At 40.3% G+C, this 16049-nt stretch overlaps 1 protein-coding gene across 1 annotated transcript in view; it reads left to right on the top strand.

Annotated features, from left to right (window-relative positions):
* NEO1 (neogenin 1) overlaps positions 1 to 16049 on the top strand; it is a 146424-nt gene that overhangs the window by 79161 nt on the left and 51214 nt on the right. The window lies entirely within an intron of this gene.

Genomic DNA, 16049 nt, shown 5'->3' with positions numbered 1-16049 from the left:
GGTCCCTGTGGTTTACGTGAGTGACTTTCAGAGGGCTTAGTGTCCACCAGAGAAGAAATGATTTGTAGATTAAAACTGAATAGTAAGGCTGCAAACCCTTGCAGCCAAGAATTCAAATTTTCTGTAAAGAGGAAAAAGCACTCGAAAGAAATGAATTGTGGATCTCAAGGGAGCAGGAAATAGTAATGAACCTGACAGCAGGTCTGTGCAAAGGGCACCCGACCCTGCTAGGATCGAAAACCTGGTGAGATCTGAGAGATCCCATCTGGTCTCATGTGGGGAGAAGATCCAAAAGTAGGAGGATGGAAAATCCACTATGATGAGTATCTTTAGAGGTAAGACTAGCAGGGGAATTTCCTCTCCCCTTGAGAAACCTCCCCACTTTTGTCTATCATATGTCAACATATATCCACGTGGGTTTTTTACTCAGCAGACTCAAGGCTTTTTTTAATGAAAACAACCGGTTGCCATATTAAAACATGATATTCATACAGTGTTTTATCTCAGTTTATGTAAAAAATTGTCTCACAAGTTTAGAAAATAATACAGAAGGTTACGGGACTGTGATACTTGAGCCAAGTATCTTCTATATGATATATGCCATTTAAAATAGTTTGACTATTCGTGGCAGTTACTGTGTTACAAAATCCAAGTCGTTTCCTCATTCACCGCTGTACGTGCACACAAGCTCTCCGCTCTTCTGTGTGCACACACATATTCACATGTATGAAAAGATTTGCATGCATAAATACTCATCTTTTTAAATGAAAGAGTTTTAGGATGCTGTAGATACCACAATTCTGCGAAAAACTCTAAAAGCAATGAGTGTAACAAGTACGACCTCAATACTGATGGCATAATGAAGTTTTTAAAAGATAATGGCAATGCTTGTGTTATAAGTAGGTGAAAGGTTTTCCAAACTTGCTGCCTCAATCACATTCACATAATATTGAAATGGCTTCGTATGAATGATAGATGAACAGCTTGTAAGTCTCATCTTGAAAGTTGTGTTTTAGGAACATAAACAGCATCTGAAATTGCAAACTGACTTAAACAGTATTTTGAAAAACCAAAGCCAAACTCTATTTTGTTACTGGTTGTGTACACTTCATTGCTAGTTTTCTGTAAACATAACAGTATGTTCTCCTCTTTAAAGCTGAAAGACTTTTTTCATTTTAATTTTGATTTTGATTTACATTGCTTAGCTAGTCTTCCTCAGTGAAAGTCAGCATTTATGTTTCTCATGGCTGCATGTATGTTCGAAATTGCCAGAAAGCTGTTTTAATTCAGTTCGTTTCATTTCTTGACTCAATCTCCGTTTAGAAAATGGCCTTTATTTATTCCCTCTTTATGGCCCCTGCTTATGTATAGTCTTATTGAGAAGTCCAACTGATTAAACTGAACTACACCAGATCACAAAGTTCTTGAATTTTAACTTCATGAAATTGGGACCTAAACAGCTCTCATATTCTGCGTTCAAGAGACTGTTCATGTTTAAAGTTGGCATGCGCTTTAAATAAATTGCTCTAATTTAGATTAAATTAGTAATAGATTAATGTTTGCCAGTGCGTGGTGAATTGCAGGAAGGCATAACAAAATTGATAGGATGCTTTGATTGCACTTATTAGTTTTCATTTTTTGTTTTATGACTGTATTTACAGTTGACTTGGCAAAGAAATTTGAAACCTTGTGAAGGTACTCATATCAGATTGTGTGCACCATGACTTAAATTTAAGTCTGCTCAGGGCAAATACGGGCTACGGTGATTGCTACTTACGCAGTTTTACTTTGAAACACTTGGACTGTGTCACCTGTTTAATTTTGGTTTTCATGAGTGAAATGAATGATTCAAAGGTACTTGTGTTTAAAGAAATTATATGTCATACTGTAAGGAAGAATAATATGTAAGGAATGTTAGGTGGAGGCAGAGGAAGAACCTGTAGGAGTAAAAAGCTTCGATGTATTTTGAGAAACATTCAACACATATTAATACATGTTTTCTATCCTTCACCTGTATTTATATTTATTGTACCGCAGCAAAAGCGGAATGAACTAGAATGTGTATACGCTGTATGACAGCTGTGAAACAGGCTCAAAGGCTTTGAGTCCCTGTTTTATATCATCCCTTCTGGGTTATCCTGAATTCCCAATAGAGTTTCTCGGTCCGACAAAAGTCTCTTTGCCACCAGAACGGCTAATAAACGCAAATACGCTTACCGTAACACCACTTAACCAAATCCACCAATTTCATTTTCCATTTGTCCTCTTGTATTTTATGTAATTGTTGTTTCTGTCAGCTTGGCTACTACCTCACTAGGTAATCTGTTGTCAGCAATGAGTATTACCAGGAACCAAAGCTGTGCAGCTCTGAAACGGTGTTAAGCAAATGCAAGTGTATTCAGTGTGACCGGCTACAGTTGTTGAGTGACGGTTGATTGTTCCTCTGCCTATATATGGCTTCTAGTTATAGGTGAAAATAAAAATAATCAGCGTGAGGAACATCAGCTGTAGGTACAGGATGCATTCATTGTATCACGATAGGGGTTTGGTTTTAGTGGGTTTGGTGTTTTTTCTTTTTTTTTTTTTCTTGTTTAGATGAAGAGTATAATGGCAGGATTAGCTTTAGCTTGATGTCTGTCATGACTACCGAAGGCCTTTATTATTCATAAACAGGGTTGTGAAGACTGACAGAAGTAGCCTTACTCTGTAATTGATCCTAGCCTCATGTCGTAAAGGAAAATATCAGATTTTGTCAGTCTCACACCAGAGGGGGGAACAAATGTGTGGATATGGTCTTAAGTGGTTGCTTATATTTCAAAGTTGCTAAATTATACAGTAATATCAGAGACGGCTGAATGCCGTTTGGAGAAAAAGGATTGGTTTACAGTTTGGTTGCATGTGTAATAGGATTCATGCAGTTGAATATCTGAATCTGGGAGAAGACTGTCTTACTTCTGATGTCACGGATTTTTCCAGCAGGCTTGACAAGATAACTTGAAGAGGCTTATGGGTTCTATACCATGAGGAAATCAAATAAATCTAAGAAATAAATAAGTCTAACACTAATTTTTAATAATGTGCATTCAAATTTGCCTAATTTCAGTATTGAAACTAACTACAAATTGTCACTGTTCTCACTGCATTAGAAATATCCTGGGGTGGTATTTTCTTGGGTTTTTTGATTGTTTCCCCTCTCCTATCGCCTCTCTCCCCTCCAAAAAGAAGGAGCCTAATAATTGTGGAGCCAAAGTCTTTAAAAGACAAATGGATTCTGTATGGTTTTGCTGTTGACACATTATTACTGAAGGTGCTAAAGGAAAATAAGGAGAAAGAGGAAAGTTGTACCTGGCTCTGCTTTTCTGAGTCCAAGTCCCAGAGCCACTGGGGGCTACTGTGTCTCAGCAATGGGCATTTCACCGTGGGACGAGAGTCAGTGTCCTCTCTCATTCTTTTCTTCAGCACCGTTTTGCATACAACTGCTTTTTAATCTTGTTGGTCAAGAGTTTTTAACAGTGGTCGAGGACCAGAGTAATTCACGTTTGAAATGTTGCGACTGTTGCTGTAGAGTTGGCTCGTGTACATTTGGGGAATAACCTCACATTCTTGTGTGCTGTTATGCGCATGCCAAACTCCCAAGCCTCTGTGCTAGTGAAAGAAGTGGTATTTTAAAAATGCTGATGGAGTTTACTATTTCTGTTAGAATTAGAAATAGGAAGAAGCAAAAGAACATCACCCGGCTCTTTAAAAGTAGAAAGTAGAAAATCTTAATTAAGAGTTCGTAAGATTGGCTTGTGTCCCCTTTATGTGAATTCGCAAACATCCTGACACCTCGTCTAGTTTCTATAAAAACAGTGGGTCTGAGGTAGCCTGTGAATGGTAAGCGAGCAGCGGGTACGTATGGTCTTTAACAGAGAAATTCAGTGGAAATGAGTATAAAAAACCCCGATGCCCCATCTAGGAGTATTGCTCTATACGTGCTATAGCCTAAAGGAGGAAAAGGGCCTAAAAGAGGAGAGGTGGGGTTTGCTTGGTATCTTCTCTCCCTTAAACAAAAAAGTTTGTACCAACCTAAATGAAAGACAAATAGAGTGCACTAGATATGTATAAGAAACAAGTAGTTGAATAAGTCCATGTTTGATAAAGAGATTAGCAGAAATGAGTAACGTTTTGACATACAAACAGCTTGTTCAGTCTCATCTGTTGCAGCTTCAGCTTGCCAGAGTTGTTGCTGCGGAGTTGTTTGAAGTGTCAACAGATCCCAAACTGAGGGAAATTATCTTTCACTTCCAAGTTATTTCTCGGAGAAAACCACGTAGGCTAACATTCAGATAAATCCTGTGTGTGCTGCAGCCACCACTGGATTGGCACACATCAGCTGCCGATATCCCAAACGGGGAGATGGACGTTTTACCCAGAGGAAACTTTGAGGAGCATTACGGTCATTTAAACAAAAAGCTTCCATTTAAAAGTTATCTACGAGAAGGAGCGTTGGACAGTAGCAGGAATTGCACCTTGTGGATTAGCAACCGCAGCTGGAGGATGGGTTGATTTATTTCCATTTAGGCTGTTACTGAGAAAGGAGAGAAAGGGAAACACTTATCCTGTGGTGTTTCTTTGAAAATACATCCTTAAATAGTCAAGTAGTGTGGCTTGATCATGGTACCGCTATATTGGTACTGCTCTGCCATCGAAGCAGTGACGTAGTCCTAAACCTGGCTGGTGGAAATTGTTATTGTTAATTATTTGTAGCGTTTACAGAATTGACAGCATCTGTGGCCCTGTTACCTTGGGTGTGCAAACAGTGAGTGAAAACTGAACAGCGCTGCAAAAAACACGGAAGGTGAGATGGAAATGAAGGCGTGGGGAGGTGATTTGCTCAAAGTGATAACGTGAATTATTGGCAGAGTCCCAGCGAAACTTTAGACTGAGAGAGCAATCTTGCCTAACTCTTCAAATGTGCAAATGGCTGCTGTAAAAATGAACACTTTCCAAAAAGACATGGCATTTTTATTAGTGCTTTTCCATAAAGAGCTTTGCACATTTGCTTTTGAAATAAAATTATTGCTTTCCTGTTATTACTAAAGTCAAATTACAAGGTATTGTTGCAGGCTCTACTGTTCTTGAGAGATTTTTATTCTGCGTAAGAGTTCAATTTATGAATATTTACATTAAGAGGATAACCTGTACAGGGTTCTTTTGGGGCATTTATATGTGTTTTTTCTGCCTTGGGTTCCAGATGTGTGTTTTGTTCAGGGTTTTTGACTCTCTCTTCTCAAGGAGTGGTTGTTAAAGAAAAACTGAAATCGTTTTAAAAAAATGCAATATTTACTACTGAATTTTAAGATAATGTCCATCATTTTGCAATATGTAGTTACGGTTTGAATTTCTTTCCAATAACAAAATCTGTTTAAAAGTAGTTAGTTTTAAACTCCTTGGGGATAGGTAGAGGTGTGTTTGGCTTTTTTCCTTCTTTTTTATAATGTGAGTCTCGTGATCAAAATGCACGCGGGGCTTTTTTTCTTTACATCCTCCCCTGAAACGCTGGTATCTGAACTGTGGGGTTCCTGCTTAGGTCTCTAGCAGAGGCCGCATTCCCCTGCGGACTCACCTCTGCGTGTAATGCGTCAGTAAGGTCCGTCACGCCTTTTTAATGGTTGTTTTATGAGACAGGAAAAAATCAAATTGTTTCCTCTACACCAAAGCATTTCATCGTGAAATGAAAATGGGAGGAGTGTTCTTTATCAGAATGGATTTTATGACTTCCTTTAAAAAACAGGCCCATGGTCAGAATGTGTTTATCAGTATATTTATATAGTCACAGTTTATTCAGTGCCCATCGGTGTCCATTTTACATTAGAATATATAACCAAATGAATGCTTAAAAATCATAATCAGTGGGTATTATTTAGGAATTTGCTTGTTATGTATTTTTGGTGAGCTTTTTGCAAGTAGTATGCATTGAGTGAAGGGTAAATAACAGTTCTCATTCCCAGTGGTAATGTAAATTAATCTAAGGCAATTTAAAAAAAAAAAAAAAGGCATTTTGCCTGCCTGCTTTAGGCAAAAAATGTCAGCATAGAGAAATAAGTAAGTGAGCATCTCCATTTCATTTTATGAAGAAAATGAGGGTTGCTTTTGTTTGGGGGAGGGTCTGTTCCCCAGGATAGGGGATTGCATTTGGTTTTTTAAGTCTGCTAGAGACAAAGTTGATTCAGAGAGCTGTGTCGGGTTCTTGTCCTCAATCCTCTTCCTTCTTTGAGATGATCTAGGGAAATGCTGGTGTGAAAAAGTAGTTGATTCAGGATGATAAAGCAGCAAAAAGTTTTATAGTACTGAGAAGAGGAGGAGAATTATGTCCAGGTTTAACTCCTTGAAATGGCTTCCCCACAGGTTCAGATGAAGGCCCACCTCCCAAGGTTGGAGTGTGAGATGCTCCGGTGGGAGCTGGGTGCTCCTCGTAGCCCGGCTCGGTCCTCCGACTGCACCCCACAGTGCTTGATGTTGTCTGTGTCGCCTCGGGCAGCTCACTTAAACTCTTCCTTGTTTCAGGCAACAGCTTCATGTGCAGCCGAGACCATCTAATGGCTCTTTACATCCCAAAGGGAAAGTCTGTAGATCTGCCACCTCCTTTGAACCAGTTCTGGTGTCTGTCATACCCTTTCAATACCTGCACGGACAGTTGTATGCTCTTTTTTCTGGACTAAGGAGGCGAATTGGCTTTGGGGTCTGGGCCATAAAGCCAATACAGGGCTTTATGTATGTATATATGTAAGTACAGCCAGTTCTACAACATGCGAGGGGCAAGTGGCAGGGGGATCTCTCCCATTTGGCAGACATAAACTCTCAGACAACGTCACCTCGTTTTCCCATCAGTCATTGTGTATTCTAGTCAAAAGTAGTTAAAATACTACAGAATTAAACATTGGCTTTAATAAGACCGGTATATAAGTGCATAGAAAAAACGTCCAGGGTTGAAAATTGCTGACAGCTTGGAGGCGTCTTTGGCCAGGTAGAGTGGTGAAACAAAGAGACGCTAAGATTCTGTTGCCATGTGAACATGTCGTAAAACAAAAAAAGAGGTCACTGGAAAAATACCATTATCAAGGATTCTACTAATTTTCTGTCCGTTTTGGTACCAAATGTCTTTTATATACAATGGTAAGCATTGCTAACAGATTTTTAGTTAATCACAGCAAGTAATGTATAAAACACTGCAATATAACCCATAAAACCTCTGTATGTTTTAATTTCTGAGCCCGTTGTCCCTGATCTGTAATACACCACTGTTACACAGTCGTGCAGGCATGAGGCAGCCTTCAAGGGGTCAGTTCCTCAGCAGATGTGCTTTGCATTTCTGAATGGTTCGTGCAGTTTTAATTTTAGAAGTAATTTCAAGGTTAGTAGGCTTTATGTCCAGCTGGCCACAGTTGTGCTTTCTTGTAGGTGTTGGTCTGATTGTTCTCATGTGTTTTCTTTTTCTGACAATTTTCCTTATATAGGAAAATCACACACAAAGTTCTGCAGTTTAGATTACCTCATGAAGCACGATTTTGTATACTACTATTGATATAATTTTGAATTTTCTCTGAAATACTAAATTTTGTTGTCTTTTTACGGTCACGTCGAGCAGACATAGATCTGTGTCTTACGCCAGGTAAATGGAGGTGCTGGTGGTTGTCGTTATGAAATCCAGGAGATTCAGGAAATGTATGTTCATTATATACAGCAGAAATTAGTTTAATACGCTCTTCTTTCCATGTCTGTTTATTCACTCTTTCAGTTTTGCATGAAAGCACCTCGTAGTAGAAGAATAGGAGTCTGATAGATTTCTTCTAATTAGTTTTTCCAAGGGAAGGAAGTAATTCAGTTACTATAACTGATCTATTGAGACGAAGTACCAACTTCAGCATTGTGGCCATTTGTCCTATAAGAACTTATTAGGGCCAATTAACGTGTTTTTCTTTGATTATGGTATTGTGCAGGGAACTACTAGGAATAACAAGATCATGTCCCTTCTGTCATCAACTTCTGAGTTAAGCATTTGAAGAAGGACGACAATTTGATGCGAGTAAAAACACGGGGAAAAAAATAGGAGAGAAAGCAAAATTTTAAAGGCTAGTTGTATAGCATGGACTTACTCATTTTATTATTTCATACTTATTACATTGCAACCAGTTATTGCTGTATTTTTTGAATACTATGAGGGAAAGCGTACAAAAGAAAATCGGTGTTTTTTGACTATGACTCTTTGAAGTATCACAGCTTCTTAATCCTGATCAAAGTTGAATCCTTCTGTTCCGAAGCAGGAGGAATGATATCATATACTAAAGCTCAAATTTAGGAAAACAGTGCATTAGGTAAAAGTGAGAAAAATGTTTGAAAGTCTTGATTACCTTTCTGGAATCGGTTAGATAGCGATTTATGTGAAAAATATTATTTATCGAGTAAACAGTTTTATCCGAATACCCCCAGTCAAAATTAAACATGTCGGTACCTCTGAGGTATGTTTTTTCTTATGGTATACAGTTAAAATATTAAAGGTGTTTATGGATCAGAATGTCCTAAGTCATGTTTTTTCCAACAGGTTTTTTGGCAAAAGTAGTTTGCTCTTTTTAGTTGTAGTAGGTCTCTGTTGCTGAAATCAAAGATTTGTTTACATTTCAAAGCTATAAAAACCACTCTGAAGTCCTTACAAAGAGGACTGTCTTTTCTTCTGCAATAGTATGTATTAACCACTCTCTGATGCCCCAGATTCCTCAGTTGTCCCCATAACTGATTCCCGTTGGCCAGGTCTGTCTTGTTCTCCACTTGCTGCGTTATCTGTGTCCTCTGAGGGTGCATCTACATGGAAGTTTACATTTCCATCAGGAGAGTACTCAAGAAATTTCCCGCCCATGCCTGCTCCTCACCCGTTGAATTGCATCTCAGAGTAGTCTTGGATCTTGATGTCTCTGGAATGAAACTGAACTGGAAGATGCACTCCGGTCCCTGTCGGGTGTTCAGGGTAAGAGCTAGTCCAAAGTGAAACCTATAGAGTCCATGCGATGTGGATACTGGGCTCTCAGAAGCAGGTGGTTCACCCTCCGGTGCCTCTCCTTCTGCCTTCCGATGTAGACGTAGCCTCAGCCGCGGTTCAGAAATCCCTGACGCTCTCATTTGACAGGCGCTGTAACTCTGACTTTGTGAGCAGTTCAATGTGGCCGAGAATAGTCTAAATATGGCCACTAAATAGTTCTTAAAGTGTTTATGCATCTTAATTTCATACATTTCAATACTGCCTTCATGAGGTGGGTTGTAGCAGTGGCATACTCGTTATACGTATGAGGTAGCCAAGGGAATTGGGCTCGTCCCAGGTCATTCAGATGACAGTGGCGAAGCTGAAGCAGATAACATTCCTATTCCGCCTTTCCTTTGTGTAGTGTATCTGATGGTACAATCGGAATGTTATTGCCCAAAGCAGGAGGAAGCCGTGAATATGCCAATAATGTGCCACAGGAGGAAAAAGGAAATCTAAACCGGAGGGGCTGGACAACGTGGAAAATATTTCTAATAATTAGCTGACAAGTAGAGCATTTCAATTACTAGTTTTCAGGTGGGGCATGTTTGACAGAGTTGTTTTTAAAAGATCACATCAACATCCTGAAACGATGATGGTGGAATAGCACCGCAGACACGTGTTCCAATTGTTTGTTATCTCGCCGCAGTGAATTACGCTAATAGCAGTGGGGGTCATTTTTCCTACATAATTAAAAGCTGGGTACGACATTAGTGTATCAAACTGATAGGCACCCGTAGCCTTTGCCTCTTAGACCTTACCAGCCTAATGTTGTAAAATTAAAACATGGTGCTTTTGCCGGTGAAGGATTCAAGTTATAGAAGTCATTGATGGTTATTCGTTCGTTTGAGTCCAACTCCTTGTGGGTACTTGTGCACTCTGCAAAACGTTTTGATAAAATAGTTGCAATAGGTGATGTGTGCTCGGAAGAAACCCTTGGAAAGAGCAGCTTGACGGGAGGGGCTTGAGAAATTAGCAATCCAGACGTGCGTCCCCGCGTCTTTGTTCTGCACAGCAAAACGAGCTGGGAACCTTAGGTTTGCGAAACACAGGTCTGGAGAGGGAGAGAGAGGAGTCGTCTTCTCGTACAGTGGATCAGTGGGATTCGTGCTAGGGTCGTCTTAGCTGGAAGTCTTGGCACTGCACCTGGGCAACACAAATGCACAACGCTATGTGTTGGAATCCCGTATAAAGTATATGTACCGTGGGTAAAAATAATTTCTAGTGGGAAGTTAAGAAACTCCTACTTTCTCATTTTTCTGCCTACCTGACCCTGTTGGTGGATAGCTGGATGTCCTGCAACGATTGGGTTTCTGTAGTTGAACATTACCTGTATTCGTTTAGTAGTTTAGACGTCGTTCTGTTGCCCAGGTTACTACATAAGCATTAGAAAAATTACTGTGTGGAGCAGAAAAAGGACTGCTTGAAACGTTTTGCTTTGTTTTTAACTGATTTTCATTAGCTTTTAACTTCGTTAGATGCAGACAGATAAATCAAGTGACTTTCCTTGTCTATTGATCCAGAATTGAAATTGTATTGCGACGGTTTTAATGTATCCTCTTAGCAACATTTATTTAACCTCGGTCTCCCCCTCTCAGCCCCTGACTGCAGTGGAGCCACTGGTTAAGGAGCGATCCATTTTATTTCAGCTGTTTTGCTGAATGATTTCTTTCAAATGCTGTTCAAGACAACGTGCTATATCTCCACTGTACAGCCTTTGTGCGATGCCAAATTGAGCAAGGACTTTTTCTTGATCCCTTAGGAAAACACAAGCTCAGAAAAACTGATATATCAGCAGTGGTTGAAAAGATAAATCTCTTGTATATGTGTCTGGCGTGCAAGAACGTCATTCTTCTTCCATGTTCTTAGCATGTCACTTGCTGAATATGCATATTTTATATTTGTTTTTTAAATGAGGTTAACGTGAACCTGTATAGGAATAGGCCTGCAAAGAATATTGCAGAGTATAGTTACTTTGTAAAAGGTGATGAGATGTATGTTAGAAAGAAGAGACTTGTTTTGCATGTTACTTGTTACACCATGCTTAAAAGCTTGAAGTAATAAAGCTGCTCCCTTATTGGCATTAAAACTAATTTTAGTGTAATTACTCATTAACGCAGCTCTGCACTGCTGAGCATTCTGCTCACACGGCTGTGTACAAATCGGTTTGTAATGGCACTCAAGGCATTTTGAGGAAGAATGGGGAGAAAAGGAAAGGAAATAACCTGGTCTTCTAAATACGTTCCGCAGCAATCAACGGTACCAAATTGCTACCAAGCTGGTATTTAATTGCAGCTTTCAGTGGGTGTTTTCTTGCCTGTTCGTTGCTTACCTTACTTGTACGATTTACAAGTCCTTTGTGCTTTTATTTGGTTCACAGCTTATTTTTCAGACGCCACTAGTTTTTTGTTGTGTTTGACCCATCTACCTATAATACTGTCAGAGGGAATATTTCTGGTTTTGGGTCTTGCGCGAGGATAAAACTGGGTTTCTGTTAATCTGGGAAATCTTGGCAGCTCTCCCAGACTCTTCATCTTGATGCCTGCAGGTTCTTCAAGTGCTGTGTGCAGATCACTTAAGTAAAAGATGGATCTATTTCATTATATAGGAAGACAAATACATGAGTATGTGGGATGTGTTTTACGTTAAGCAGACGAATTTTAAAAATTTATCGGGAATATTTTTTCCTTAGAGAAATTTCAGCATTTTGTTTCAATTTAATTATTTTAAAAATATTTGTATTACATTTTAACTAAATAGAATGATTTTTGAAGATAGGTAAGATGCAGCTTTTGCGCCAATAACGTAATTTGAAGTAGATCACCTGACGATATTACCAAGACACGTAACAGTAACCAAAGTACTATGTAAGGTGATGGAAGACGTGTGGGTTGTATTCCAAGTGTGAATAAGTATCCCAGCTCTGAAAAGACGACTGCTGTACTGGAGAATGGCGGTCTGATACCGTTCTTTGGAGTTTTGTTCTTTGTGAGCTCATACAGTAGAAATTCATCTCCTGCAGTCTTCCTAGAGATAAAATGAACAACTGAAATGGTGGTTGTAAGGAATTTCTGTACTGAAGTTGCAACTGCCTGTTGTGCTGGATATGAAATGTCTTTAACTTCCTTTTTAAAAAATGGAGGCGCTTCACATCTTAAGTAGTTTAAATAAATGTGTGAAGCAATCAATCAAAGAGTTCAGCAGAATGGTTCAGAAGATGCTACTTCAAAAGGCATTTGGCTGATGCAGCTGTAAAACACAAGTTTGTTTTTATAACAGCTTCCCTACAGATTATTCCTCAAACTGTTTCATGGTTTTAAATAATATTATTAATGTAATTAGTTAATAGAAGGGTAGGAAATTAAAGCTCTCTGCAAGGGGAAAATACTCAATTGAAATGTAAAGTGAAATTTGAAATGAAATGGAAGTCAATCAAGCAGGCGCTCTGGGAAAGATGCTGAAAACTGCGGGCACCAAGGGGGTTTTTGCAGAGTACCGTACCTTGTTCCTCAGTGGCAACGTGATGTGGAAGGAGTAAAGATAGGTGCGGTGAGTAAGTCTCCAGTCCAAGGCAACTATTAACATGGGCTCACATTTAAACATGGGAGAAGCCTGGCTGGTGTAGCCGGGACCATAAATGTGACACTGAACTGGCACTCCGATTGTCATTTAGGAGCAGACAGGTGATAGTGGGGAAGATCCCCTGGCCCCCACGCAGGGCTCCACGTGTGTCAGTGTTGAACTCTCAGGTTCCCACCAGCCCACGTCTCCAGTCTGGCGGGTCCCTCTCTGCCAGTATTATCTACTGCTCCTCCCAATCTGGTATAACCTGCAAACCTGCTACGGACGCTCTCTGTTCCATCATCCAGGTCTGATGGAGATATGAAACCCTATCTGTCCCAGCATCAAGCCTTGGGTAATGCCACTCATTACCTGGGCTGCCGGTTGGTCTTCATCCCATTCACCGTGACGCCGGGAGCCTGCTGGGCCAGCCAGCTCTCCACACGCCCCACCATCCACCCGTCCAATCCAGATTTGGCTTTCCTAATTCCACCTCTGCATGCCTGGGTGGTGTTTCTGTATTTTGTTTGGTTAGCCATTTTGGTCTCCGTCTTTGCTTCCTTTACACTGTGTGTGCTTAAGCTTGGCCAGGAGCTCCCTGTTCAGCCAAGCTGCCTTCTTGCCGTGCCCATTTGTCTTTTTGCATGTAGGAAGATGGATCATTCTGGGGTTGTAAGCGGTTTGTCCCTGAAGATCAGTGAGCTCTCCTGATCTCAATTGCCCGTAAGGGCAGCCGTCCATGGGATCGCACATGTCCTGTGACCATACTCATGTTTCTTCTCCTGTAGTTCAGTGTCTTGATTACACCAGATGCTGTCCTCCCTTTCCTCAGGATCTTAAATTCTACCATCTGAGGGTCATTTCAGCGAAGGCTGCCATTGACTATCAAATCTCTGAACAAATTTTCCTTATTTACGAAGAGCAAATCCAGGAGAGCATCTCTCCTGCCAGGTCATCCAGCACTGGCATCAAAAAGTTGTTCACAACACACTTTGGTGCTCACTGCTCTGAGAAACGGTGACGTTGTAGGTTGGAGTAAGGTTATAGCGGTAACTGTAAGTGCTGATAACTTTAGCTAGAACGTTTTCTGCCCCGAGATGCTGCTGTTGCTCCTTGGTATATTGTACTGTGCCATCGAACAAGGGGTGAAGCTGTGTAATGAAATATCCTGTACTGAGTAGTCTGCAATAACAAGGTTAGCCTTGGGAGCACAGGGGCCCTGTCTGAGTCTAGAAGAAGAGCTAAAGCGTGGTACGTTTCTGTAAGAAACCTAATTATGGGAACATAAAAATAGTTTAGATTTTGCAATGAATGTGAAATTAATGGTCTAGTCTATTGATCGGAAGGGGGGTGCTGGACAATACTTAATTGTGATCTGTGGCTATTACAGTGTGAAAGAATAATTAAGAAGATACTCTTGGTTACTTGCCTTTCCATGATCTGTATTTTCAATACCAAGATACGTATGTTCCTGGCTCTGGGAGTCTTGCAGAGTCCTGTAGAGATACAGGTATTGAAATAAAAAGTCCTGATTTCGGTATGAAAGCCAGAAGAAACATGTAATGGAAATGTAATCAAGTTGGTGATTGTGTTTACACCAGTACGTGCTGGGGGAGTGAAACTTTCCCAGTTGACAGGACGGGCAGTATCTGAGAGAGGAGATGAAACAAGAATGGGAGCTTCAGGAAGGGTAGAAGATGCGATGGAGCGGTAGCAGATGTACCGGCACGCGGGAAGGGAGGGAGGACATTGCCAGCGTCCCCGTGGAGTTGGGCCTCATTTGTGGTGGTTGTTGGTCCCAAGAAATACACCCTTGTCTTTGTGGTATTGTGGACGGTAGTGTTTCCTATGAAACAATGAAGTGTTCCATAGTCCTGCCCACATACTTTTATTACATTGTGCAAGTCCTGATAAAAGCAATTATTTTGTTCTTCCACCATTGTCAGTAGTTGCCTGAGAAATAGAAATGAAGTGACGGGAGTTCTGTAAATTCAAGGCCTACGCGTAAGATGATGCTTTGGTGGTTGAATTTTTTTTAGAATTTTAAATCAGGCTGTTGCTGATGACAGACTTCTCAGTGCAGCTGAGACGTTCTCCGTGTGTCTGCCTGAAGGTACTCTCTGGGTTTGGTTGTTCAGATAACGTTTTCTGGGCTAGTCAGGTGTTTTGTGTGCCGTTTTCTCCTTGCCTATTGAGACACAAGTCCACGTGTTCTGGTGGTACGTTAGGTGGAGATGCTGCAGCTCTCAACAAAAGCTGTACTAGTCCTGAACTCTTTCTGGGAAAAATCTGAGCCATTTTAGTTAGTTTCCATAATTAATAAGTGAATAAGGGTATTTGGCCGCATAGATTCCCATGTGGAAAATGTCATCGGGTTGCTTAAGCTTGGTAAATAGTTATGAATCCAGAAAAATTCAGGGTAGCCTGAGCTTTAGGGTTTTGTTACTAATTGTGCTTCCCGTCATACTCTGTGGTAATTGGGGTCCAGCTGCTCAGAATATTACTGTTAGATTTACTGGATGGATTGCTTTAATAGGATTTGGAGAACAGCTATTTGAACGTTACAGCTTGTGCTGTTAACTTGCCAACCTTTTAATGCAATAATCCGGGAGATTTACCCTAGCTTTAAAGTAGTAATAGAGGAAGGCGTACATGACTTACCACGAAAAGTTTAAGTCTTCGTGTAATATGAAGCAAGAGTTGTTTATGCGTGTTAGTATCTTTGTAAAACGATGTGATACATGTGATCACATATATATCACATGTGATATATGTGATATATATCATATATATATATCCCTGTGATATATATCACAGGGAGCAAAGCATTGATGGAAAGAAAACAATGATCGTGGTGAAAGTTAGGGAAAAGTCTCTATTTCCACTGCCATACCAAGTTTGTCACCACATCTTGCCACCGGCAGTGGTAGAACCCAACCAGCTCAGAGAGCAGTTACCGTGTGAACTGACTTCAGTCTTTAATTGCACAGCCTGGATGAGTTTGCCCTTCTTAAATGAACTTGTGTATTCTGTCTGTCGTTTTTTTATGATTGAGAACAGTATAAATGCATGTTAATGGAATATAGCAGAAAATTGGGTCTGGATGTATTTTTTAATAAAGAATACAAGCCGGGTTTTTTAATGGGTAAATGTTTGCTATTACATGTGGTTTACAAAGAAATGAAAGTATTGCTTGCTGCTGGTATGTCCTCTTACGAGGTCATATTTTATCCTCAGTTTTCACCCTTCCCTTTCCCTTGCCACTTCCATTACAATGGAGATTTGGTCTGCTTGCTCGACAGTGACGTGTCCTTTAATATTTCCCATTAGTTTTCAGTAGTTACCTTTGCCTGCATGTCAGCCTTCAGTTTAATGGCCTTTTTTGTGTGTGTTCATTTTCTTTTGTTTCCCATCGTGGTTTTGTTTATTTCTT

The sequence above is a fragment of the Pygoscelis adeliae genome, unplaced genomic scaffold (genome assembly GCF_000699105.1).
Source record: "Pygoscelis adeliae isolate BGI_AS28 unplaced genomic scaffold, ASM69910v1 Scaffold303, whole genome shotgun sequence".
In the NCBI taxonomy this organism is placed as follows: Eukaryota; Metazoa; Chordata; class Aves; order Sphenisciformes; family Spheniscidae; genus Pygoscelis; species Pygoscelis adeliae.
The sequence above is the reverse complement of the archived record's forward strand: the minus strand, read 5'-3'. Positions and strand labels throughout refer to the sequence as shown.